This window comes from Hyperolius riggenbachi, chromosome 12 (genome assembly GCF_040937935.1).
Source record: "Hyperolius riggenbachi isolate aHypRig1 chromosome 12, aHypRig1.pri, whole genome shotgun sequence".
Lineage (NCBI taxonomy): Eukaryota > Metazoa > Chordata > Amphibia > Anura > Hyperoliidae > Hyperolius > Hyperolius riggenbachi.
The window spans coordinates 58,761,695-58,786,896 of record NC_090657.1 but is presented as its reverse complement, the minus strand read 5'-3'; the positions used below and the strand labels follow the sequence as shown (position 1 = coordinate 58,786,896).

Below are 25,202 nucleotides of genomic sequence, written 5' to 3'. Positions count from 1 at the left end.
TCGCAGGGGGGCCCAGTGATTTCTAGTTACGCCCCTGCCCCAGTCTATCTGTGGTGCTAAATGGCACAAGATATTAGCTGCAGCTTGCCTGAGCCGCCCGGCCCGCCGCACCACGTGAGTGACTCACTGGCTGGGAACACCTGTTGGCCATCAGATAGCCGCTTGTCAGCAGGGCCATCAGTTATTGTTTATGACAGCTCTCGTATCTGCAGCAGAAGCCTCCCCCACCGCGGGCCAGGCAGGAGAGGCAGCTCTCGGACGTCATCACAGAGGAAGCACGGACGGAAGTGGCCAGAATGTTTTCCTGGAGAGAGGAGTTAGTAAGTTCACAAAACGAGCCAGTGAAAGGAAGGAGAAGGGATTAGCGAGCGGGTGCGGGTGACACGATGAAAACATTACGCAGACATGTACAGTAGCTGAGCTGACCTGCAGCAGATGTCCCACTGGATTTAGAACACGCTCGCTTGGCCTGTCTGCTGAGCTAAACTACAAGATTGCCATTTAATGGATTTAAAGAGGAACTGTGGTGAAAATAACAATGAATACTTAACTAACTTTATTGCAAAAAAAAAAAAAAAATTAACATCATGTGGGATGCTTATTTTTTTTTCATTTACATTTTTTTTTCATAAATGATTTCTTTCTTCTATCTGATTCACAACCAACCCCCCTAATCGTTACCTAAACCTAACTACCCCCCCCCCCCAACCGATTCTTAACCCTAACCAACCCTCCAACCAATGCCTAACCCTAACCAAATGTCTAAACCTAACCAACCTCACAACTGATGTCTAAGCCCAACTGCCCCCCCCTCCCCCCCAACCATTGCCTAATCCTAACTAACACACTCCCACCTAAGCCAAAGATTAACAGACCACCCAACCTATGGCTAACTGTAACCGACCACCCTAACCTATGCCGTACCCTAACCAACCTCCACAAGAGATACCTAACCCTAACTTATCTGCTGAGAAAAATAGCAGGTGCTGCTGTACTTTGGGTACTGCCATAGGCTCCCATATCAACAGCCGTGATAAGCGGCCATAAGTGACCCTGTCTGTGAATGTTCCTTACTGTATTGACAGGAAGTGGGTAACAGGGACAGAGACAGCAATAACAACTTTTTTATTGTTGTTTTTGCAGAATGCTGGTAGTGGATCCACTGAGATGAATCCAGTGTTAAATCTTTCAAGAACAGTGTGTAAATGTCAGTTGCACTTATTTGCGGTGTTTGTTGTCTCATCATAATATGGGTTTCCTTTATTTGATAACTCTCCAGCCTCCAACAAAGCTGCAGTGAAATCCAAATATTGTAAAAGTTGCACCGTGAGGCTCCAGGCAGGCCATGGGATCAAGCCACCTCCTCCTGGCAAGTCCTGCTGTCCTCTTATGTGAGAAGCATTGTCAGAAATAACAGTAGAAGACAGCATGACTTACTATTAGGGGAAAAATGAGTATGAACCACATAAGTAGCCAGGAGATACAGCTTATTTAAAATCAACTACTGCAATAGTTGTATTTCACTGCAACTTTCCCAGGGTTGAACCCGAGGAGAAAATGGCTTATCAAGGCAAAAATCTGCAGCTAAGCTTTTATTGCATCTTGCAGTTTGATAATGACCATGCAGAGATCCTTTCACTGGAAGCAGGGGTTGCAGAGGTTGTGACCGGATCGGGGGCCCTTGGGCCAGAGGGGCCGTCCCTCAACTGCAGTATTAGCTCTCTATTGGTCCTGTGCTCATAATAATCACTTCTATAGATATTTTGAATAGTGGTAATCATAAAAGGAATACTATCGATTGAAATGACTTTTTTTTAAATACTCTATATTAGTGTACACATTACCACTACTAGTGCTAGGGGCACTTTATTTATTCACCCAGGTCTCTCTCTCGCTATCCCTGCTTAAAAATTCATTTCTCACACAGCTCATAGTAGTTTGGGTCACCCTGAGCTGCTTGGTTACTCTGTCACACAGCTCACAAATATATTTCACTGTGTCACTCACAGCATGCAGCAGACATGAGGAGAAATAGGCTGATCTGAGGTGGTAACAGGTAACTAAATGAGCTGTAATATTGCTGGAATATAACTAGCTATACCAGGAGTCTGTGTTTACACTCAGACTGGCTGCCTGCTTGAGGCATTCACTCCAGGCTGCATCCACTTTACAAGCTGCTTAGAGGGGCAGACCACTGTCTACAATTAGCATTATTAGTATCTTTATCAGTCAAGAGAAGCAAAGATAATAAACACACATTGCTAGAATCTTTCCCCTTACCACCATATCAACAAGATTCTTTCAGCAAGGTGATAATTAAACTATAAACTGAGGAGTTGATAGCAACTCCCCTGTGCAAAGACATGGTCTAGGAGTGTACATGGACTGGGAGCCCAGTATTTAGATACATTTTGTATCCAACACTGACGCCAAAACTGATGGAGGATTTTACAGCTGAGAGGAACAGTTGTGTGAGGAATCAAATTGCTCCTAGTACTTGTCCTAATGTGTGCTACAACATACAGCATTTAAAAATAAATGCATACATCGATAGTATTCCTTTAACAAGCTGTTCCCCATCCCCTTCTTGCACCTCTGACACTGTAGTTGCCATTGGCCGGTTTTGGTGCGCCGCATCAATTGTTATGTATAGAGTGCTTGGGGGTCCCCCATCGTGAAACTTGCATTGGAGCCCACAGCTCCTTAGCTATGCCACTGATTGGATGCTAAATGATTCATTTTTAAATTACCGGTACCTAATTAGGAGCTTAGACCCAGGGGAGGGTCTTCCATGAAGCAATGTGACTCACCTGCTGCAGGGAGGCAACAATTAGAGAGCGTCCTGTATCCATGGCTACAGAGGTGCCTCATGTGACCTGTTACGTGCTGCCAGGTCACATGAGGGGCCGCTGTAGTCAATGTATTACTTCAGGCGACAAACCAGTCTAAAACCGGCCCTGTCTAGACCCCTTCCTACAATACTGTCTGAGTTGCTGTCTGCTAGCTTCTCAGGCAGCTTCAGAATTTACCAGCCACCTTTCAATCAAAACAGTGGAAATGATGCAGTCCAGGCAAAATCCACCCTGACAGAGCCTGAAATCTGACTGCCTCTCACAGTAGCTTCTGGTCGTGTGTTACAAAATTTAAGCAGCAGAAAGCTTTTTTCAATCATACCAATTGCAGCAGAAAGCTCTTTTCGAATTAACAAAAAAGTTATGCTCTCTTATTGCTACTTTATTAGATATTTATTTTTATGTCTGTGTCTGGAGAGACACTTAAACTTTTCTTGAATATATGAAGAGCAACACAGTCAATGACCTCTTTGGAGAGGTGAAGCACCCATTCTTCATTACAGATTAATTAGGCGAGAGGAAACCCCCCCCTCTAGGGACAAGAATGAGACCTTCCTGTATATATAAACTAACTAAACAACTAGGAGACTACAAGACCAGTCTATTTTTTTTTTTTTGCAAGGAAAAAAAATAAGCTCTTTGAACAGTAAGGTGAGGACAAGATTTGTCTGCCTTCCCATCTCCGTAAGAACTTGATTGCAAAGACAAACAATAGAGTTCAGATCTTAATTGGGTTTGGCAAATCCTCTCTGTTTCCCACCCCACGCCCTAGAGCCATCAAAGACTTGCAAGCAAACCGAGACTGGTTTCCAAATATTTCCTCTGTGAGCTGATGTGACTTCCAGCTACAGGGATGTGCAGAGAGGAGAGGCCGGTCTGACATAGTCCTTTCCTGGAGTCAACGCTCTGGGCTGGATTCACTAGAAAAAGTAAAGCCTTCCCGGGTTGTGCTCATCGAGCAACGAGGATTGTTCTCTGACTTCTCTGCATGGACAATCCCAGTGGTGGACTTTAACTGAAAGAAGTTCTTTGGACCTATTCTGTTCTACACCTGCAGCCAGAAAGGGATGACGTCGTCCTGATAGATAAGTGGAAAAACCTCTGCAGCTCTCAAGGTATTGTCCACAAGGTTTTATAATGCTGTTGTTTATCGGAAGAGCTTGGCCACCTTCAGTCAGGACAGTCAACAGAATGTTCAGTAAGTGTGGGCTCCATGTCTATGAAGAGATGAGGGCAAGGTGAAGATGGGCTTGTCTGTCTTGTTTATGGTTTGAAGAGGGGAGGGGGCAGTTGCGGCGTACATTTAATTTTAGCGATATGATTTTTTGGCGTGAGCGGTGCTGATAATTTGGATATCAGTAACATAATGTTGCCTATATTCTTGTCTGGTTATCGTCGTGTTTTTTTCCATTTTGTTTTCCAATCATATCCTTCTAACCTAACCCCAACCTAACCTCTAACACTAGCCTGCCCAGAGGCCTAACTACAGATCATGGGGCCAACAGCAAAACTGCGGTGGGACCCCCCCAATGTGCACACCCTTTCCCTTGCCCCTAGTCCTGTCCTACCCCTGGTTACCCTCACAGCCTAGGGGCACATCTCACAAGGGTCAAAAAACAAGTGTGGACATCAGGACTGTCACACCCAGAACAAATGTAGCCACAAAAACACCTGATCTGAAGCATAAGTCCCCTTTATCAGAGTAAGTGAAATAGTAGTTGGGGCCCCCTTAAGGTGCGTACACACGCCATCCTTCCGCAAACGACAGATCCGCCAGACCCCCCCCCCCCCCCCCGCTGGCGGACGTTATGACGACAGTAGCACGTGTGTACGCGCTGTCGGCAGACTTATAAGGCTGTTTCTGAACGATCCGCTGAGTGGTTCATTCAGAAACAGCCTTATCAGTCTGCCGACAGCGTGTACACACGTGCTTCTGTCTGTAGAACGTCCGCCCAGCGGGAGGGTCTGGCAGATCTGTCATTTGCGGAAGGATGGCGTGTGTAGCCTTTACAGTTCTGCTCCCCTGTAGCCTCAGAGCTTAAGACCAATCGGCCTAACACTAACCGATATGCCTAGCACAGCCCTCTTACCAATACGCCCAACACTAACTTTCCTATGGGTATGCCGAACACTAAACTTCCTACAGGTAAGCCTGAACATTCTTGCCAATATGCCTAACACTAACCTAACACTTGCACCACTTACAGAAGCTTCCTTCGCTGCTTGCCATTGCCGCTAACCTGGTGCTAAAAAGAACCTGCTCAGCACTGCTTCTCGAACTCACCACATCACTGGTAATGCTTACTGTTGTGGCCCCACCAAAAAACAACTTCCTCTTTGTCCCATAACTGCAATTACCGGTGTGGTCTATGAGTTTCCATGTTGCCAAAATGAACTGTGTCAACTGACTCGCTTGCAGACACTCTGGTACCGGGTTTTTGGTGGAGAAGAGACACATGCGGACAAGAGGCCCCCTTAGCAATAGGTTTCCTAACCTGTCCAGCTTCATTGCTTTGCTTGACAATATTAGATTGAGAGCTGCTTTCATGGGCAGTACTAATGTGAATTAATTGGTCTTCTCTGCAAAGTGCTGCCGAAAATATATTATTGCTATATAAATATTTGATGATGGCATAAAACAGGTTTTCTTGATTACAAAGATTCACTGACATTTGGTATTCTACTGAAATTTGCTGAGATGTGATTCTATACATCAATTCACTGAGATTTGGTGCTCTATAGAGATTCACTGAGGTTTGGTGCCTTACAGAGATTCAATGAGATTTGGTGCTCTACAGAGATTCACTAAGGTTTGGTGCTCTTTAGAGATTCACTGAGGTTTGGTGCTTTACAGGGATTCACTGAGATTTGGTGCTCTACAGAGATTCACTGAGATTTGGTGCCTTATAGATATATTCACTGAGGTTTGGTGCTCTACAGAGATTCACTGAGATTTGGTGCCTTACAGAGATTCACTGAGATTTGGTGCTCTCCAGAGATTCACTGAGATTTGGTGCTCTACAGAGATTCACTGAGGTTTGGTGCCTTACAGAGATTCACTGAGGGTTGGTGCTCTATAGAAATTCACTGAGATTTGGTGCCTTACAGAGATTCACTGAGATTTGGTGCCTTACAGAGATTCACTGAGATTTGGTGCTCTCCAGAGATGCACTGAGATTTGGTGCTCTCCAGAGATTCACTGAGATTTGGTGCTCAACAGAGATTCACTGAGGTTTGGTGCTCTCCAGAGATTCACTGAGGTTTTGTGCCTTACAGAGATTCAATATGGTTTGATGCCTTACAAAGACTCACTTAGGTTATGTGCTTTACATTCTGATTTCCTGCTCTGCTGAGGTTGAGATATTTTACTCTACAGAGATTTACTGAAATTTAGAAGAGTTTGCAGTGATCCCCTGTAGTGTGGACCTGTGCTAACAGCGCAATATAGGACTTCTCAGTGCATTCTGATCTGCAGTGTGGCCTGCGTTTGTACAGCTCCAGTAAGGTCACATACACTGTGCAATGTTCATAACAAATGATCCATCCAATATCTATCTATCTACTGTATCTATCTATCTATCTATCTATCTATCTATCTATCATCTATCGAATCCCAGCCAGGGCACTATCTGCACAGAGTTTGTATGTTCTCCCCGTGTCTGTGTAGGTTTCCTTTGGACACTCCGGTTTCCTCCCACATCCCAAAAACATACAGATAAGTTAATTGGCTTCCCCCTAAATTGTCCCTAAACTACAAAGGACATGCGACTATGGTAAGGATTAGATTGTGAGCTCCTCCGAGGGACAGTGAGTGACAAGACTATATACTCTGTACAGCGCTGCGTAAGATGTCAGTGCTATATAAATACTAAATAATATTAATCTATCCTCCCTTGTTGCACAGGCCTGTATACAGAAACCGACTGAACATGAAACTTGCATCTACAGATAACAATAAAAATAACAATGCTTCTAGGCTCTCACAGATTAGTCAGTATGGCTGCAGACGTAAGTGGAGTACAGAGAAGTGTTTTATGTTGCGTTGTGTGATCAGTTGAGGTACATCAAGCGATGATGGGCAGATTCGACCAAGAGACAAATCTCTGTCTGATCAAATCTGATAAGAGACAGATCTGTCGGCTGCCCATACACCCGCAGGCCGATTCCTGATTCAGCATGACATCTCGTGAATCCGCTGCATCTGCCACCTCACCGCTGCCCCCCAGTGTATAAATGTGCCCCCAGTGTGTGAATTTATACAATACCTGTCCTGTGTCGCCCACCGTGCGGTGCCTATCCCGCTTTGGAATCCCCCGCTCTGCCATTAGCCCTATACACCGCCCTGGCGTATAGCACATGCGGTGTGTGTCACACCACACAGGCGCCACCCCGGCGGTGTGTAAACTGCTAATGGAAGAGCAAGAGATTCTGAACATGAATGGGCACCACGCGGTGGGCGACACAGGACAGGTAATGTATAAATGCACACACGGGGGCACATTTATATACTAAGGAGAACAGCGCCGGGGGTTTCATCACATTTGTCACTCATCTTGATATCGCACTCCATTACCGCGTGCACCTGATCGACCACGACGAGCCGACATCTTGCAGCATGTCCGATCAAGCTGAAATTGGTCGCACTGTCTATCAGGTATGCTCATGACAGCACTGATTTCATTTGATTTGATAGTACTTATCGAATTAGATGGTCCACCGGCCGCCAAGTCAAGAGATTTGTGGCCACCTTTAGTCCTGTTTGTGTAGTTGTTGTGGTTACCAATCATTTATCCCTCTGGTATGAGACTGAGCGAGACTGCGGTGCTGCCCGTGTGCTGTAGAATAGAAGCAATCGAATTATTACGAGTAGCTGATGACCGTATGTGACACACATGACATATCGTCACCTCTGAGGAAATGCGCTCCAGTCCATTGCCATCCCAGTCTCACCTCATCATCAGGCTGCAGGCCTCTGAAAGGCTGGCTGGAACCTTAAAGAGAACCTGTACTGAGTAAAATTATTTAAAATAAACACATGAGGTAACTTCAAATGAACATTACATAGTTACCTTGCCATCAGTTCCTCTCAGAAACTCACCATTTTCTGCTGACAGTGATCCCTTCCAGTTCTGACAACATTTTGTCAGAATTTAAATATATCAGTTGCTGTCGGTTATATATCAGTTGCTGTCAGTTACAGCTGAGAGGAGAACTGATGTGTCCATGTTTCCCTATGGCTCAAGTGGGCGATGTTACAGTTTAACTGTGTGCTGACCAGAAAGTTGTTATGGTGTAATGGCCATTTTCCAAATGGAGGACAGAGAATTCCATTGATCACAGTGGACAAACAGGATGCAGGAGAGGAAAAAGAGATTGAGGAGTAGACTACACAGGAGGTAAGTATGACTTGTGTATGCTTATTTTGAATTTTAATTTTCAGTTCAGGTTTTCTTTAAAGAGAACCCGAGGTGGGTTTGAAGAATATTATCTGCATACAGAGGCTGGATCTGCCTATACAGCCCAGCCTCTGTTGCTATCCCAAACCCCCCTAAGGTCCCCCTGCACTCTGCAATCCCTCATAAACCACAGCCATGCTGCTGACAAACAGCTTGTCAGAGCTGGCTGTGTTTATCTCTATAGTGTCAGTCTGCTGCTCTCCCCGCCTCCTGCAGAACTCCAGTCCCCGCCTGCATCCCTTCCCTCCCTGCTGATTGGAGGGAAGGGACGGGGGCAGGGACCGGAGCTATGCAGGAGGCGGGGGAGCAGCTGAGACTGACACTACAGATGTAAACAGAGTCTCACAGCATGGCTGTGATTTATGAGGGATTGCAGAGTGCAGGGGGACCTTAGTGGGGTTTGGGATAGCAACAGAGGCTGGGCTGTATAGGCAGATCCAGCCTTTGTATGCAGATAACATTCTTTAAAAACACCTCGGGTTCTCTTTAAGGCCTCTTGCACACTGCAAGCGATTCAGATTCAGATTCCGCTTTTTAAGAGGAACCATAACCAAGGATTGAACTTCATCCCAATCAGTAGCTGATACCCCCTTTCCCACGAGAAATCTCTTCCTTTTCTCAAACGGATCATCAGGGAGCTCTGTATGGCTGATATTGTGGTGAAATCACGGTGTGATGTCAGCACCCTAGTGGCCTTGTTGCATTGTGGGGAATAACAGTTGTTTCCAACTGCCAAAAAAGCAGCCTCTCCTTCCACTGACATCACCTGCTAGCAGTAAAGATGTTGCCATGTGAGAAATGTCAGAATGTAAATCAGGGAGAGGAAAGATTTTACAACGGCCAAACACTGACTAAATCATTTATAAATACTAATTGTAAAAATTAGTAAGAACTTTTTTTCATTACGTTATTTTCACTGCCGTTTCCTCTTTAACGGTTACACGCTTTGTCTTGTAAGTCAAAAATTTTTATTGGTTTTGCTGTTTTAGTTTTATAGAGATGGGCGTTTCAGGAAAAAAAAATCTCTGAGTTTAAAGAGGAATTTACTAAATAAAACTTAAAATGAACCTTAACCCCTCCTGGCAGTATGATTATTTGTGGGTCTTTTTAAAACATTTCGGACCCTAAAATCAGGAAAAAATCTTGCCGCCAGAGTCTCCGCAGCTGCCCCAGCATGCTACCTACCTCCCTGGGCTCCAGCACTGCAATTTTACCTCCGTCCTCCAGGTGGCACTGTAACTCTTTGGTGAGATCAATCTCAATGAGTGATTGAGAGCCTCCAAGGACAGGAAAGAGAACGGCTACTGTCTGGATCCCCCTGGAGGTGAGTAAAAGCGGCCGCTGCACGCCATACTCTGCATAGAGTTCCTGGCTCCTACCGCCAGCAAAGTTAAAAGAGTTAAAAAAAGGTTTTACTTACCTGAGACTTTCACTAGCCCCCTGCAGACGTCCCGGGTCCCCCCGCAGCCAGGGCCGGGCCTGCCACTGTGCCCAGTACCCCCTTCCTGGCTGCTACGGCATCCAGCTTGGCCGCCCTCCCCTACCCACGGCCAGGCGGGTGCCGCCACCCGACTTTGCCTCCTGAGAAACCCACCTCACCCCGTCTTATGGGTGGCCCTGCCCGCAGCCAGACAGTTTTGTTTTTGGGGACTGACCAGTCTCAGGGCCAGTGCGCCTGCGCAGGCGTCCCTCGATCACGCTCCCGTCACCATGGCCGTCCTGCGTATGCGTAAAGATAGATTACCATTTTCACATTGGGAGTCCTTTAAAGAGGAACACCAGTGAAAATAATGTAGTAAAGAAAGTGCTTCATTTTTACAATATTTATGTATAAATTATTTACTCAGTGTTTGCCCATTGTAAAATCTTTTAAATCGCAGTGCTGGAGCCCAGTGCTACAGCCCAGGGAGGTAGGTAACATGCAGGGGCTGCTGCGGAGACTCTGGTGGCAAGATTTTTTCCTGATTTTAGGTTCTAAAATGTTTTAAAAAGACCCGGGAATTGCAGGGTGACATTTTTACTGTTGGCAGGTGATGTAGCTGCTGCATGCTATTTTGGCAGTTGGAAACAGCTGTAAGCAGCTATTTCTCACAATGCAACAAGGTTCACAGACAGGAAACTGCCAGGAGTACCACGGTCCTCAGAGTTTCCTGTGGGAGGGGTTTCACCACAATATCAAACATACAGCGCCCCCTGATGGTCTGTTTGTGAAAAGGAATAGATTTCTCATGTAAAAGGGGGTATCAGATACAGATTGGGATAAAGTTCAATTCTTGGTCGGAGTTTCTCTTTAAGATCCTTGCTCTATTATGCCTCTGACCTTGGCAGCAATGCCCCACCATTTCACAACCCCTACAACACGGACCTTCTTTGCTGGCAAACTCATCTGAAACTACCCTGTAGTTTCAACTTTGAATAGCCCTCTGAGTCAGTCCAGCTTCGCTCATTTCTGCATAAACAATAGCGGTGTTTTGGCATAAACAGTTGGCTATAATTTCCCTTTCAGTAAGTGTGATTAACCTCCCTGGCGGTTTATTTATTTTGCCAGGGAGGCTGAAATGGGGTTTTTTTTAAATAAAAAAAAAAATATTTCATGCAGCCAACTGAAAGTTGGCTGCATGAAAGCCCACTAGAGGGCGCTCCGGAAGCGTACTTTCGATCGCCTCCGGCAATCGAAAGTAACAAGATAGGCCGCAATGAGCGGCCTATCTTGTTTCGCTTTCCTCGTCGCCATGGCGACGAGCGGAGTGACGTCATGGACGTCAGTCGACGTCCTGACGTCAGAGCCGCCCGATCCAGCCCCTAGCGCCGGCCGGAACTGTTTGTTCCGGCTGCGCTGGGCTCGGGTGGCTGGGGGGACCCTCTTTCGCCGCTGCACGCGGCGGATCGCGGCGGAGCGGCGGCGATCGGGCAGCACACGCGGCTGGCAAAGTGCCGGCTGCGTGTGCTGCTTTTTGCAGAATGCAAATCGGCCCAGCAGGGCCTGAGCGGCGACCTCCGGCGGCATACCCCGAGCTCAGCTCGGGATTACCGCCAAGGAGGTTAATGCCTCAGAACATCTACACTGCGCTAAATAATGCCCATTTCATGTCACGTATCACTTAATAAATTCTCCCATTTATTATTTGTGAAAGGCGGCGGGTGAGTCCAGCAGCCTGCTGCATTCTTCTGCTGCACACAAGCAAAGAAAAGCTGCTCCAAATTAAAAGGTAGCGCACAAACCCAACTTCTCATTATGTGACAGAGACACGGCGGCTTGCGAAGACGTGTGATGTTCTTTCTTTTATCCGACGCCTTTCCGCTTTAACGCCAAACTAAACCTAAAACCGAACAAAGGCGAATTCTAAAAGCAGTCATGCTGATTATTCAGAAATTATACGTATTACCTTTAAAACCGAACAGGCTTAAAAGGTATATCTTTGCGTAAACAGTAAACTAAATTTCTTCTTCAGATGAGATGAACTTTTATTCATTGCATAATTGTGTTCCTTTCATATAGTTTATAGGGCATTCCCCAAGCCAAATACTTTTTTTGTTTTTTGTTTTAAAGGGAAGGTCCAAGCAAAATTAAAAAATGAGTTTTACTTACCTGGGGCTTCTACCAGCCCCATGCAGCCACCCTGTGCCCTCGTAGTCACTCACTGCTGCTCCAGTCCCCTGCTGGCAGCATGCCGACCTGGGAGGTCGGTGGGTCGCATTGCGTACATTTTTACGCATACCCGCTAGTGCAGGAACATTAACACATACATTGTACGCATTAGTGGTTTAATGCGTAAAAATGTACGCATGGCACCACTAACGCGTAAAAATGCTGCCAGCGGGGGACTGGAGCAGCAGTGAGTGACTACGAGGGCACAGGATGGCTGCATGGGGCTGGTAGAAGCCCCAGGTAAGTGAAACTCATTTTTTTATTTTGCTTGGACCTTCCCTTTAATACTCTAATTCCCTATAAACTAAACAAGCCACACCCACAGTTTCTCCAAAACGCCAAGGCACTCAGACCCATGTAGCAAGGGCTTATGGGAGCTTAGTCTGGGCAGGAGGAGGAGGTTACTAGCCAGAGATTTCAAAGGCAGAGGGGAGGGGGGAGTGAATTTTTCACAGGCTGAGGGGTGGAGATGCAGTTGCAGATTACCTGTGTAATGATGACAAATAGAACATGGCCGCTCTCATTGTATCACAGGAATAAATCATCATAAACTGTTGAAGCTGTATGCAGCCAAATTTGCTGTGTAAACTATCTAAACTTTAGATAAGATATATAGACAAGTTACTTGTTCTAGTTAGTTTTTCATCTCGGATCTGCCTTAAAGCGGAACTGAAATCACCTAAAATAATAATAATTTCACTTACCTTGACCTTTTGCCAGGCCCCTGCAGCTGACCTGTGCTCACAAAGTTACCATACGATGCTCCGGTCCGCCGCGCTGATCGATCCCACGCCGCCATCCACCGCTGCCCTCAGCTACGAGTACCGCCTCCCCGCTGTTCCGTCAGTTGGAGCCAGTCTAGCGTAGCAGAAGTGCGCTCTTTGCGTATCGCTGCAGCAGCCGCTGGAGAGATATGTAGAGGGCGCACTTCTCCTGCGTAGCTGGCTCCGATGACGTCAGCGACAGGAGCCAGTTCTCGTAGATGCGGGCAGCGGTGGATGGCGGTGTGGGATCGATCAGCGCGTATGGGGCTGGAGGAAGCCCAAGGTATGTATAGAATCTTTTCTTTACTTCAGCTCTGGTTCCCTTTAAGGGTAGGAGGACTCTGGCATCTCCATATAACTGGAATTAAACTTTTGGCAGCTGTTAATAGCTGCAGTAGAAGCATTTTCTTGTACTTACTAATAGAAATTGACGTCCTATGCAACAACACTCACAGGATCCCAAACACCACAATCCTCACACAATCTATCAATACAGTCCTACACATCCTTCCAAAACTTTGATATCACTGGACACTCCCACACTAGATGCAGTGGCGTAGCTAAGGAGCTGTGGGCCCCGATGCAAGTTTTACGTTGCCCCCCCCCCCCCAACACTCTATACATAACAATTGATACGGCGCACCAAAGCCTGCCAAAGACAGCCAAGGTGTCAGAGGTGCAGGAAGGGGATGGGGAACAGTTTGTTAATAATTACCACTATACAAAGTATCTATAGAAGCTCACTACCTCTGCAACATCTATTGCTACGCCCCTGACCATATGCATCAAAGTACCTTTTGCACCACAAGGGTACCTTAGTCCTAAATTAATCTTCTAATTGATGCCCTGTGTGTGTGTGTGTGGGGAGGTGTGCATAGGCTTACCGTCAGGCCTGGATTTACCTCACAGGAGCCTATAGGCACAAATGTCCTGGCACCCTAGACTTCACCCTTTATGAACCTACAAACCCCCACCGAACCGCACAGCAAGTGGGCTGGCTGGCCCAGCTGCCACTTCTCCCTTACTTTGCTTACCCTTCATAGGTAGCTACAGGTGCCCCTTAGTATTAAGTATCCAGAAGTACCCTCAATATTAACCTGCCTGGCGTTCTATTAAGATTGCCAGGCTGGCGACCGGACGTTTTTTTTTTAATAAAAAAAAAACTATTTCATGCAGCCAACTAAAAGAGGGTGCTCCTAATACGTATTTCTGATCGCCTCCGCGATGAGCGGCCCTTCTTGTTTTGCTTTCCTCGTCGCCATGGCGACGAGCGGAGTGACGTCATGGACGTCAGCCGACGTCCTGACGTCGGCCGCCTCCGATCCAGCCCTTAGCGCTGGCCGGAACTGTTTGGTCCGGCTGCGCTGGGCTCGGGCGGCTAGGGGGACCCTCTTTCGCCGCTGCACGCAGCGCATCGCCGCGCTGCGCCGGCGATCAGGTAGCACACGCGGCTGGCAAAGTGCCGGCTGCGTGTGCTCCTTTTTATTTTGTGAAAATCGGCCCAGCAGGGCCTAAGCGGCGACCTCCGGCGTCTCTGGACGAGCTCAGCTCGTCCAGAATGCTAAGGAGGTTGAGTATCTAGATAGGGCCGGTTCTCTCATGTAGCAAGATGAAACATTTGCATCAGGCGGCAAGGATTACAGGGGCAGAATCTTTGTACTGTTTTTACACTAACAGCATGTAGTCAAAGGAGGAAGCGAACAAGACTCTAAAGGTGGCCACATACCATACAATTTTTTTAAAATATCTATTCAATTCAAGAATTGCAATCATTTTTATTTTTTTTTGACTGATTGTAACATTTCAAAAATATGACCAATGTACCACACACATATGTTAAATTTTTCCCCAATTCTGATAAAAATGATTGGAAACTCTGAGAAAATTGATAGGGTGTGTATATTAATAAATTGACAATCTAACACACACTATACAATCGTTAGAAAAATTGAAAAAAAAATTCCAGCACTCTGGTTCGATAAAAATCAAAAAAAAAAAAAAAAGGGAAATCCCACAGTTTTTTTAGTCGAATGAAAAAAAGGCTTTAGATTTTTTGGGGAGATCCGGTCATATTTATTGAATTGCCGAAACTTTTATCATTTTATTGTATCGTGTGTGGCCACCTTAACACTCACAGCCAGCCAGTGTGCTATTGTGTTGAGCTGCAGCTTGTCATATCAGACATTCAATGAAGCAGAGTAAATTGTCTGTCTGGTGCTGTGCGATCATTCCAATTTGGGGGGGGGGGGGGGCGGTTGCATCCTCACAAGTCTGCCTCAGGCAGCAAAACGTCTAGAACTGGCTCTGTATTTAGAGGTGCCCCCAAGTATTAGGTAGCTAGAGGAATCTCAGTACCCCATCTGAAGGGAGATCTTGTCAGTGGAATGCCGAGAGCAGGGTGAGTAACCACTCATTTACACTCTCATCAGGACTCTGCATAGGGAAGGAGGGAGGGAGGCGCTCAGGGAGGGGAGTGAGCCACCTTTCCAGCAACAGGCGCCTGTAGGCACGTGCCTACAGTGCCTTATGGTATATCCGGCCCTGCTTACCGCACCTCCTGTGGCCCGGGGTCTGCCTTCATTCCCTTTTAATGGCTCACTTTGTGAGGGTCCTGGTCGGTGTGGTCAGTGCCCTAAGACGCCGACACACTGCGCTGCGCATGCGCAGTATGTCCTCTTGGTACGTCTTGGCGCAGGAGTGCACGCCTACAGCACTCTGGGTCCTTGGCAACGGCAAGTCACAAGGCGCCCTAGAGGACATACTACACAACATGATGTGTAGCTGCATAATTATAACTCACCTGCCCCTGCAACTGCTCAATACATGCAATATCTTCAGCCTGGATACCTGCCTCATCCACATGTGGCACATGTGATAGGTAAATAACTTGCATTAGGTCATGGAGAAGAGGCAGGCAGTGGGGATTAAGATGGAGCATGGATTGAGCAGCACACAGGACAGGTGAGTTAATACAATGCAGATACACATAGTACAGAGGCCCCCGGGACTCAGGAGCAGCCAGTAAGAGACCACCTGGGGGTTCTGGCAGCGTAGGGCTGCCCAGCAGCAGTCGGGGGCCTTAGGGCTATTGCCCCCTTTGCTTCAATGGCAGTACCGACCCTGATGTTTCACTGCCACTGCTCTGCTATACCTGCACTTGTGGGGGGGCACTAACAAGCTTTACTCAGCATGCAGAGAATATGTTGTCTCTCTGTAAATAATAATAACATTATAGACTATCTACTCTGTAAAGCACTGCAGAAGATGTCAGCGCTAAATATTAAATAATAATAATAATAATAAAAATATAGTAAAAAGGTAATTTCTTACTATATTTTTTTTTTTTTATCCCACTTTAAAGAGGAACTGTAACCAAGAATTAAACTTCATCCCAGTCAGTAGCTTATACCCCCTTTCTCATGAGAAATCTTTACCTTTTCTCAAATAGATTATCAGGAGGGCCTGTATAGCTGATATTGTGGTGAAACCCCTCCCAAAGCGTGATGTCAGGACCATGGGCCTGACAGTGTCCTGTCTGTGAACCTTGTTGCATTGTGGGAAATAACATCCGTTTCCAACTGTCAAGCAACCAATATCTCTTTCTGTGCATATGTATATCTATAAAAAAACAGCCTTTTAGCCTATTGCATTGTTAGGCAGTGGCTATAGATAATGGCAGTTGGTGTGGTCTGTTTCTTTTTCATGTCTGCCAGTAGTAAAGTAGTAAAGCAGGTGGCATAGCTAAAGAGTTCCTACATCTAAGGGCCCTATGAACGTTTTGCTATGAGGCCCCATAATGTCTAGGTACGCCACTAAATGTATTAATTAATTTTTTTTCCCCCTCTGAGTGGGAGTGGGTTGTAGTTTCTCTATCCATATGCTCTGTCCAGTATGTCTGTAAAGGCAGAACAGCATCCCTTATAATGCTGAATCTGTCAACCATCAGGGCAGGAAGTGTTAATAAATTGTATTAAAATATTCTATAAAAAAATATTTTTAGTTAAATTGCCATAGTAGTTCTCCAATATGTCAATGTAGCAATATACAAAGCTCTTTATCCAGCTGTCATAGGTTAGTCTGATCATGCCGTGTGCATCCTGTTTGCCCACTCCCTGTAGTTTGACCCCAGGTTCCACATCTGCTGCACACTGTCTCCTCTCCTGGACCAGATACTTACTTCAGCTCACACCCAGAACCTTTGCAAGGCTTGGTACAAGTGTCTCCATCCTTGTCCTACTGCTCTCCACAGTGAACTTACATCTTTAGGCATGTGCATGCTCTATCTAGTGGCTTTTTTATGGGAACTACATAGTTCCCTAAATAGTGTAGTGGTTAAAGGAGTTATCAGCCAAATAATGCTACCTCTCGCTCTACTTATCCGTGGCTTCCTCCAGCTGCCGGTCCAGGGTCCCCGCCGGTGCAGAGGCCAACCTCGAGGTCGTCCTCTACTGCACTTGCACGAGCACAGCTGTCAATCAAGTCTATGTTGTCCAGAGTGTACTGCGCAAGCACAGAACTACTGCGCCTGCGCAGTACACTCCGGACAACGTGGACTTGATAGACAGCGGCGTTGGGGAAGTCAGCCCTTGCACGGGAGGGGAACCGGGCCGGCAGCTGGGAGCAGAACTGCGGCGTGGGACGTGTCGGCTGCAAGGGGCTGGAGAAAGACTTGGGTAAGTAGAACAGGGGGCAGCATTATTTGTCTGATAACTCCTTTAAAGGCAGTGCTTCTGACACACGTGACCTGGTTTTGAATTTTGGCTCTTCCTGTTCAGTAAGCCAGCATCTATTCTGTAAGGAGACTCCCTAACACTGCTACTGTCTAGTGAGTGCTTCCTAGCAGCTGCAGCTCTGGTGCTTTTGAGTCTGCCAAGAGAAAAGCGCAATATAAATGTTATTTGTCTAGTCCCCTTCTGCCTCCTATCGGATGGTCAGTGCAGTGAAAAAAGAAACAGAGCCTAGCTATTGAGTCTGTACATATACACATTTATCTCATTCTGTAATATGTCACTTCAGCTGCCCTTTAAAGAGAACCTGTAACAAAAAAAAGTTCCCCTGGGGTGTACTCACCTCGGGAGGGGGAAGCCTCACGGTCCCAAAGAGGCTTCCCCCACTCCTGTAGCTGCAGGCAGTCCAGCGCTGGCTCCTCCGAAGTGCCCCGGAATCCTCCCTCGACAGGCCTGACAAGTCACATAGTTATTTTGGTTGAAAAAAGACATACGTCCATCGAGTTCAACTAGAGAACAAGGTACAACTCCAGCCCGCTCCCTCACATATATCTGTTGATCCAGAGAAAGGCGAACAAACCCTTACAAGGCTTGGTCCAATTAGCCCCAAAAGGGAAAAATTCCTTCCCGACTCCAGATGGCAATCAGATAAAATTCCTGGATCAACATCATTAGGCATAACCTAGTAATTGTAGCCAAGGATGTCTTTCAACGCAAGGAAAGCATCTAAGCCCCCTTTAAATGCAGGTATAGAGTTTGCCATAACGACTTCCTGTGGCAATGCATTCCACATCTTAATCACTCTTACTGTAAAGAACCCTTTCCTAAATAAATGGCTAAAACGTTTTTCCTCCATGCGCAGATCATGTCCTCTAGTCCTTTGAGAAGGCCTAGGGACAAAAAGCTCATTCGCCAAGCTATTATATTGCCCTCTGATGTATTTATACATGTTAATTAGATCTCCTCTAAGGCGTCTTTTCTCTAGACTAAATAAACCCAGTTTATCTAACCTTTCTTGGTAAGCGAGACCTTCCATCCCACGTATCAATTTTGTTGCTCGTCTCTGCACCTGCTCTAAAACTGCAATATCTTTTTTGTAATGTGGTGCCCAGAACTGAATTCCATATTCCAGATGTGGCCTTACTAGAGAGTTAAACAGGGGCAATATTATTTATTTTTTATTTATTTGTTGTATTTATAAAGCGCCAACATATTACGCAGCGCTGGACATTAATTTAGGTTACAGACAATATTTAGGGGTGACAAACAGCAATATGACAATACAGGAATACAAGAAAACCAGATCACACAGCACAGTATGAGTACAAGGTAATGCTTAGTCAGTCACTGGATGGGAGCATGGAGTTAGGCAAGTTAGGTTCACTCAAATGCATAGCATGGGTGCACAGTAATAGAGGTGCATGATCAGGTAGGACACAAAAGGAGTGAGGACCCTGCCCAAAGGCTTTCAATCTAGAGGATATTATGCTAGCATCTCGAGTTTTTATTTCCCTTTTAATGCATCCCAAAATTTTGTTAGCTTTAGCTGCAGCGGCTTGGCATTGAGTACGATTATTTAACTTGTTGAGTACTCCTAAGTCCTTCTCCAAGTTTGATGTCCCCAACTGTATCCCATTTATTTTGTATGGTGCTAGACCATTGGTACGACCAAAATGCATGACTTTACATTTGTCAACATTGAATTTCATCTGCCATGTATGTGCCCATATAGCCATCCTATCCAGATCCTGTTGCAATATGACACTATCTTCCTGAGAGTTGATGATTCTGCACAATTTTGTATAATCTCCAAAAATAGCAACATTGCTCACTACTGCATCTACTAGGTCATTAATAAATAAATTGAAGAGCACTGGACCCAGTACAGACCCCTGTGGGACCCCACTGCTAACAGTCTCCCATTTTGAGTACGATCCATTGACCACAACTCTTTGTTTTCTGTCCATTAGCCAGTTCCCTATCCATGCACACAAACTCTTCCCCAGTCCTTGCATCCTCAACTTTTGCACCAGACTTCTGTGGGGAACAGTGTCGAAGGCCTTTGCAAAGTCCAAGTATATCACATCTACAGCATTCCCAATATCCATATTAGCATTCACTACCTCATAAAAGCTGAGCATGTTAGTCAAACAGGACCTGTCTTTAGTAAACCCATGTTGATGCTGAGAAATAAGATTATTTTCTACTATGAAGTCATGTATAGTATCTCTTAGTAACCCCTCAAATAGTTTGCATACAACTGATGTTAAGCTTACAGATCTATAATTTCCTGGATCTGATTTCTTGCCCTTCTTAAATAATGGGAAAACGTGGGCTGTACGCCAATCCACTGGGACTCTGCCAGTTGCAAGAGAGTCACAAAAGATAATACAATACAATACAATAACATTTCTATAGCGCTTTTCTCCCATAGGACTCAAAGCGCTTAGGCTCTCTCAGATTCAGTAATTAGTAGGATGAAGTATTCACACAACAAAAGTTATATTTCTGCAAATGCCAAACTGAACAGGTGGGTTTTCAGTCTGGATTTAAACACGTCCAGGGATGGAGCTGTCCTGATCTGTTGAGGTAAGGAGTTCCAAAACGTAGGGGCAGCATGACAGAAGGCTCTGGGACCAAAAGTTTCCAAGTGGACTCTGGGTATGACTAGATTATTAGAACCTGTTGATCTGAGAATGCGGGGATTGCTACGCAGCTGCAACATATCTTTCATATATCCAGGGCCTAAATTATTCAGGGATTTAAATGTCAGTAGGCCGATCTTAAATAGGACCATCCATTCTATAGGTAGCCAGTGAAGGGAGTGCAGGACTGGCATTATGTGGCAGTGACGGGGTTGGTTGGTTAGCAGTCTGGCAGCAGTATTCTGTATCAGCTGTAGTCGGTACAAGACCTTTTTTGGAAGGCCAGTGTAGAGAGCATTGCAGTAGTCCAGTCGGGATGTGATGAAGGCGTGGACTAAGGTTGGCAGATCTTCTGGGGGTATGAGGTGCTTGATTTTTGCAATGTTCTTCAGGTGAAAATAGGATGATTTCACCACAGCAGAGATTTGAGTTCTGAAGTTTAAATCCCAATCAATTAGAACTCCCAGGCTACGCACATGATCAGAGCTGCGCAGATCCGCGCCTCCTATTCCCAGTGGTGAAGACTGCAAGTTAAGTTGTTTTGTTATCATGCTCTGCCCTCCTATCAGAAGGACTTCAGTTTTGTCTGCATTTAGTTTCAGCCAGTTGTCATTCATCCATTGCTGTAGTTCACGTAAGCAGGCGTTTATAGTTAGAGTTGGGTCTGTCACACCAGGCTTGAAGGAAAGATATAGTTGAGTGTCGTCTGCATAGCAGTGGTATGTCAGGCCATGTTTTTGGATTAGTTTTCCCAGCGGTAACATGTAAATCGTGAAAAGCAGGGGAGAGAGGATTGAGCCCTGGGGCACCCCATACCTAAGTGATACAGGGGTGGACAGGAAGGGCCCCATAGACACTTTGTGGGTTCTGCCACTCAAGAAGGATTGGAACCACTGAAGAACTATGCCATCAATGCCGCAGTATTCCTGTAGCCTGTTTATCAAGATCAAACTGTATCAAAGGCTGCAGAAAGGTCTAGCAGTATGAGGATGGAGCACTCTCCTCTGTCTCTTGCCATGAGCAGGTGGTTGCATATTTGGATGAGGGCCGTTTCAGTGCTGTGGTGTTTCCTGAAGCCAGACTGGAATGGGTCATAACTGTTGTTTTGTAGGATTTTGGCTTCTAGCTGGAGGTAAACAGCTTTTTCAATTAGCTTGCCCAGAAAGGGAAGGTTAGAGACAAGATAAGATAAAGGGGTCTAGCTATAACTGAACTTAATTCCCTTAGGACCCGAGAATGCATGTCATCCTGGCCAGGTGCCTTGTCTATTTTTATTTATTTATTTAGTCTTGCCTTCACTTCTTCCTGCGTTAAGTATTTAGTATTACAGTTAGAAGATTGAGACTCTTCTTCCTCTGTAATTTGCAACAGTGCTGTTTCCTTTGTGAAGACAGAAGCAAAGAAAGCATTTAATAACTCTGCCTTACCTTGGTCATCCACCATTGAGTTCCCACCCTCATCCAGTAGGAGTCCTATACAGTCAGCCTTTCTTTTTTTAGAGTTTATAAGTGATAAGCACTGATTTATTTACCTTTCTTGGCTCCAGCAGGGGTGCTGTTGCGGCTCTCCGCACGGAGATAGGCGAAAATAGACGATCTTTGTCGGCGCAGGAGACTTGCGCCTGCGCAGTAGAGCGGCCCGACAGCGATCAGCTATTTCCGCCTATCTCAGAGCGGAGAGCCGATACTGCGCCTGCGCTGGAGCTGGGAAGGTAAATATTTACATCCCCGCTGTTCGGGGAGCTTTATCGCCGCCTCCGTGGGACCGAGGAGGATGGGGGAAGCCTCAATAGAATCCGGAGGCTTCCCCCACCCGGGGCGAGTACCCCCAGGGGAAGTTTTTCTGGTTACAGGTTTTCTTTAAGAAACACTGTGGAATAGTTGTGATATTTACATACATATACAATTTAATCAAGCTGAAAGAGGGTTTGTCATTAACCCTTGCCACACATAGGTCCAGATCTAAAGGGAACCCAACGGTGTTCATTTACATAGGGCGCCGGGAAATTTGGGTGCAGGGTAAAGCCAAAAAGTCTCACCCTGCTCCTGCAAAAGTCCTGGTGGCGTTCATTACTTTTCCCCTTCCAGGCGCCATAGACTCAGGGGTAAGATGCAATTCGGCTGATAGCTATTGCTGGCAGCAGAATTACACTGTTTTTATGGTAATTTGGGCTCCTTTGATGGCGCCCAAATAACTGACTGCGGCACCTGATGCACCCGAATTTCCAGAGTTGTGTTTGGCTAACTCGAACCAGGTTAGAGTGACATGGAGGCTGCCATATTTATTTATTTTAAATAATGCAAGTTGCCTGGCCATCCCCCTAATCCTGTGTCTCTAATTCTTTTAGCCATAGACCCCGAACAAGCATGCAGATCAGGGGCTCTGACTCACGTCTGACTGGATTAGCTGCATGCTTGTTTCAAGATTATGACTCAGACACTACTGATGCCAGAAGATCAGCAGGGCTGCCAGGGAACTGGTAACGTTTAAAAGGAAATAAATATGGCAGCCTCCATATCCCTCTCACCTCGTGTTCACTTTAAAGCGCACCTGAACTAAGAACTTCCTCTCTGCTCTAAAAGATGCACAACAGCATAAGAACATTTAAAAAGAAAAATTTCTTTGTTACAGCTGTTACAGATCCTGCAATAAATCTGCAGTGTATCTACTTCCTGCTTTCATGGAAGCAGATATATTGTTTACATCCTGGGCATTCAAATTAGCCTCTCGTACCGTGGCAGTCAGCTGACACAGGGGAGAGATCAAATTACATTTGTGATTAGTCACAGATGAGGGGGAATTAGACAGGCTATGTTTTTCTTTTGTCTTGTGCAAGAGTTCAGGTCCACTTTAAGAGTTTTTTTCTCAAGAACAGAGGTATTTCCCTTTAAAACACGCCAGCGGCTCAGTCTCGGGAAAGGCATCAGGAGACTTTGCACAGCTGTGAAAGCAACATGAAAAGTCAACATCAAAACTCTGCATGAGCCACGATTAAAGGCAATTTATATTTCCTGAGTTAAAAATAAACACATCTCAAAAAACACCAAGATCAGAGGATGACCCGCTGATCCCGAGCTGCTTAATGGCCGAAACCGGTCGGGTTATTCACCCGTGTTCTGTGAGCGAGACGCAAGCCAGACGAGGGAACGCGCTGTATGGGCTGCTGCTGCTGCTGATGCCAGAGGATGGAAAAAAACAAGAAAAACTCTTTATATAAAAAAATGGCTCGCAGTCATGGAAGAGAAGGATTACGGCTGCTTAAATGTACTGAGAATAATTGGTGGAGGATTATTGTCTTAATGAAACAATTATAGTTTACTGTATGATAACAAGCTCTATTTTCAGTTCCCATGGCTTCTCTTGGACTTGGCGTGGAAAACCTAAAGGAGAGCTCCACTACATGAAATCTCACCAGACTGGACATTTATCAGGAATGAGGTCTGCTGTGTGTACCTTTTAGAAGCCCTTTGAACAGATGCATAACAATCAAGGGCATAACAATAGACCCTGCAAGGGATGCAGGCTGCAGCTGCAGGGGGCCCAGAAGCTGCAGGGGCCCCAGTCAGGGAGAGGTTTTTCTCCCCTGTCCTGAGAGACTGACAACGAAGGGAATGGAGAGGAAAAACTTTCTGCTATCTGCACAATTGTTCAATGACTGCATCTGCTCAGCCACTGATAAGGAATCGTACAAAGTTTTGTAGACAAAGAGTTGTAGACAGTCCCTATTCAGTGTGCAGCAGGCTCTTGTATACAGCGCTCAGCCTCTCTACCCCTCCCCAAGTGCTCTGTACTGTAGTGATGGTGGAGAAGTCTGCAGAGCCAGTTCTGCTCCATCAGACATGGACAGAGTGAGTGTAATAAGCTGAGGTTGGGAGCACACTTGTCAGTTTTCTGTATGTGTTTTCTGCACACCAGGGGCTTGATTCACTAAACCGTGATAACTCAAATATCACACCTTATCGAAAGATATCACATCTTATCAAAGTTAACACACCTTATTAGTGTAGCATAGCGAGCGCTACGAACCCGCAGGGGCTCAGGGCAGGACGAGTGCCATTGCCAATTAGCAGGCATAAGTTCGTAGCGCTCGATATTCTACACTGATAAGGTGTGTTAACTTTGATAAGGTATGATATCTTTGATAAGGTGTGATATTTAAGTTATCACGGTTTAGTGATTCAAGCCCTATGTGTGTCTGTATGTGTGAAAACAGGCACGTTTTATCACAGAAGCTAATATAAGTGATAGAGAAAATGTGTTCAGTGCTTCACTGCTGTCTGTTTTTATCTGCATGGGGAAAACACAGTCAAGTGTGCACTAGCCAGTTGAATGACATTGGTTCTCGGTTTACCTGTGCAGAAAGTGGGGGAGGAGGGGGCCCCATCCAAAGTTTTGCAGGGGGGCCCAGTGATTTCTAGTTAAGCCCTTGCTAGCAATAACAGGGAGCTGTGAGGGCCCGTTCGATAGCAGGAAATGTTGGCGCCACCACAAGCGTCCATTGAAATAACAGTATTGAGGGCAGTTCTTATTGTTGACCTTTTGTCTTGTGGCCACTGGCCAGAAGCAAGAGATCTTTGAGCTCGATACCAGCATTGATATGGACAAAAAGTAGGGATAATAAAAATTGCACCCTGCAGAAAGAAAACACAGAGATAATAGGAGCCCAAATGGTGCAGTTTATCACAGTACCGAAGTATATAAAATATGCAGCTGGATTATACTCACAAAGGTGGGTTGCAGAAGGGTAACCGACCACTAGAAGCAGGTGGAGATTTATAACCCCGACTCCACTCAGGTGACCAGACGGAGCTGGTGATGGTCGCACTCTTGATAAAAAGCAAACCCCAAATGACCTAAATTGGTCAAAGAGGGTTGATCCTCCACCAAAAGGACAGTGAAGGCACAGGATAAAGGAGAAAGAGGCGCCCAGAGAAGATAAAGTGCATTAAAAACAAATAAAATGAAAAAACTGAGGTGGCTTACCTCAATGAAGACAAATTCACGCATTAATAGAATTTTATTGCACTGGCAACGCGTTTCGTGAGTGCATAACCACTTCCTGCCAAATAGCAGTGCCTACAATCATCAGACAAGGCGCTTAATGCCACA

The 25,202-nt window shown here is 45.8% G+C and overlaps 1 protein-coding gene across 1 annotated transcript in view; it reads left to right on the top strand.

The window, feature by feature from the left end:
• Nucleotides 1-221: 221 nt before the first annotated feature.
• Nucleotides 222-25,202, top strand: part of TMEM100 (transmembrane protein 100) — a 92,090-nt gene continuing 67,109 nt past the window's right edge. The window contains exon 1 of the mRNA XM_068261883.1: nt 222-320. The gene's annotated coding sequence lies outside the window, so the exon portion shown is untranslated. The remainder of the gene's footprint in view (nt 321-25,202) is intronic.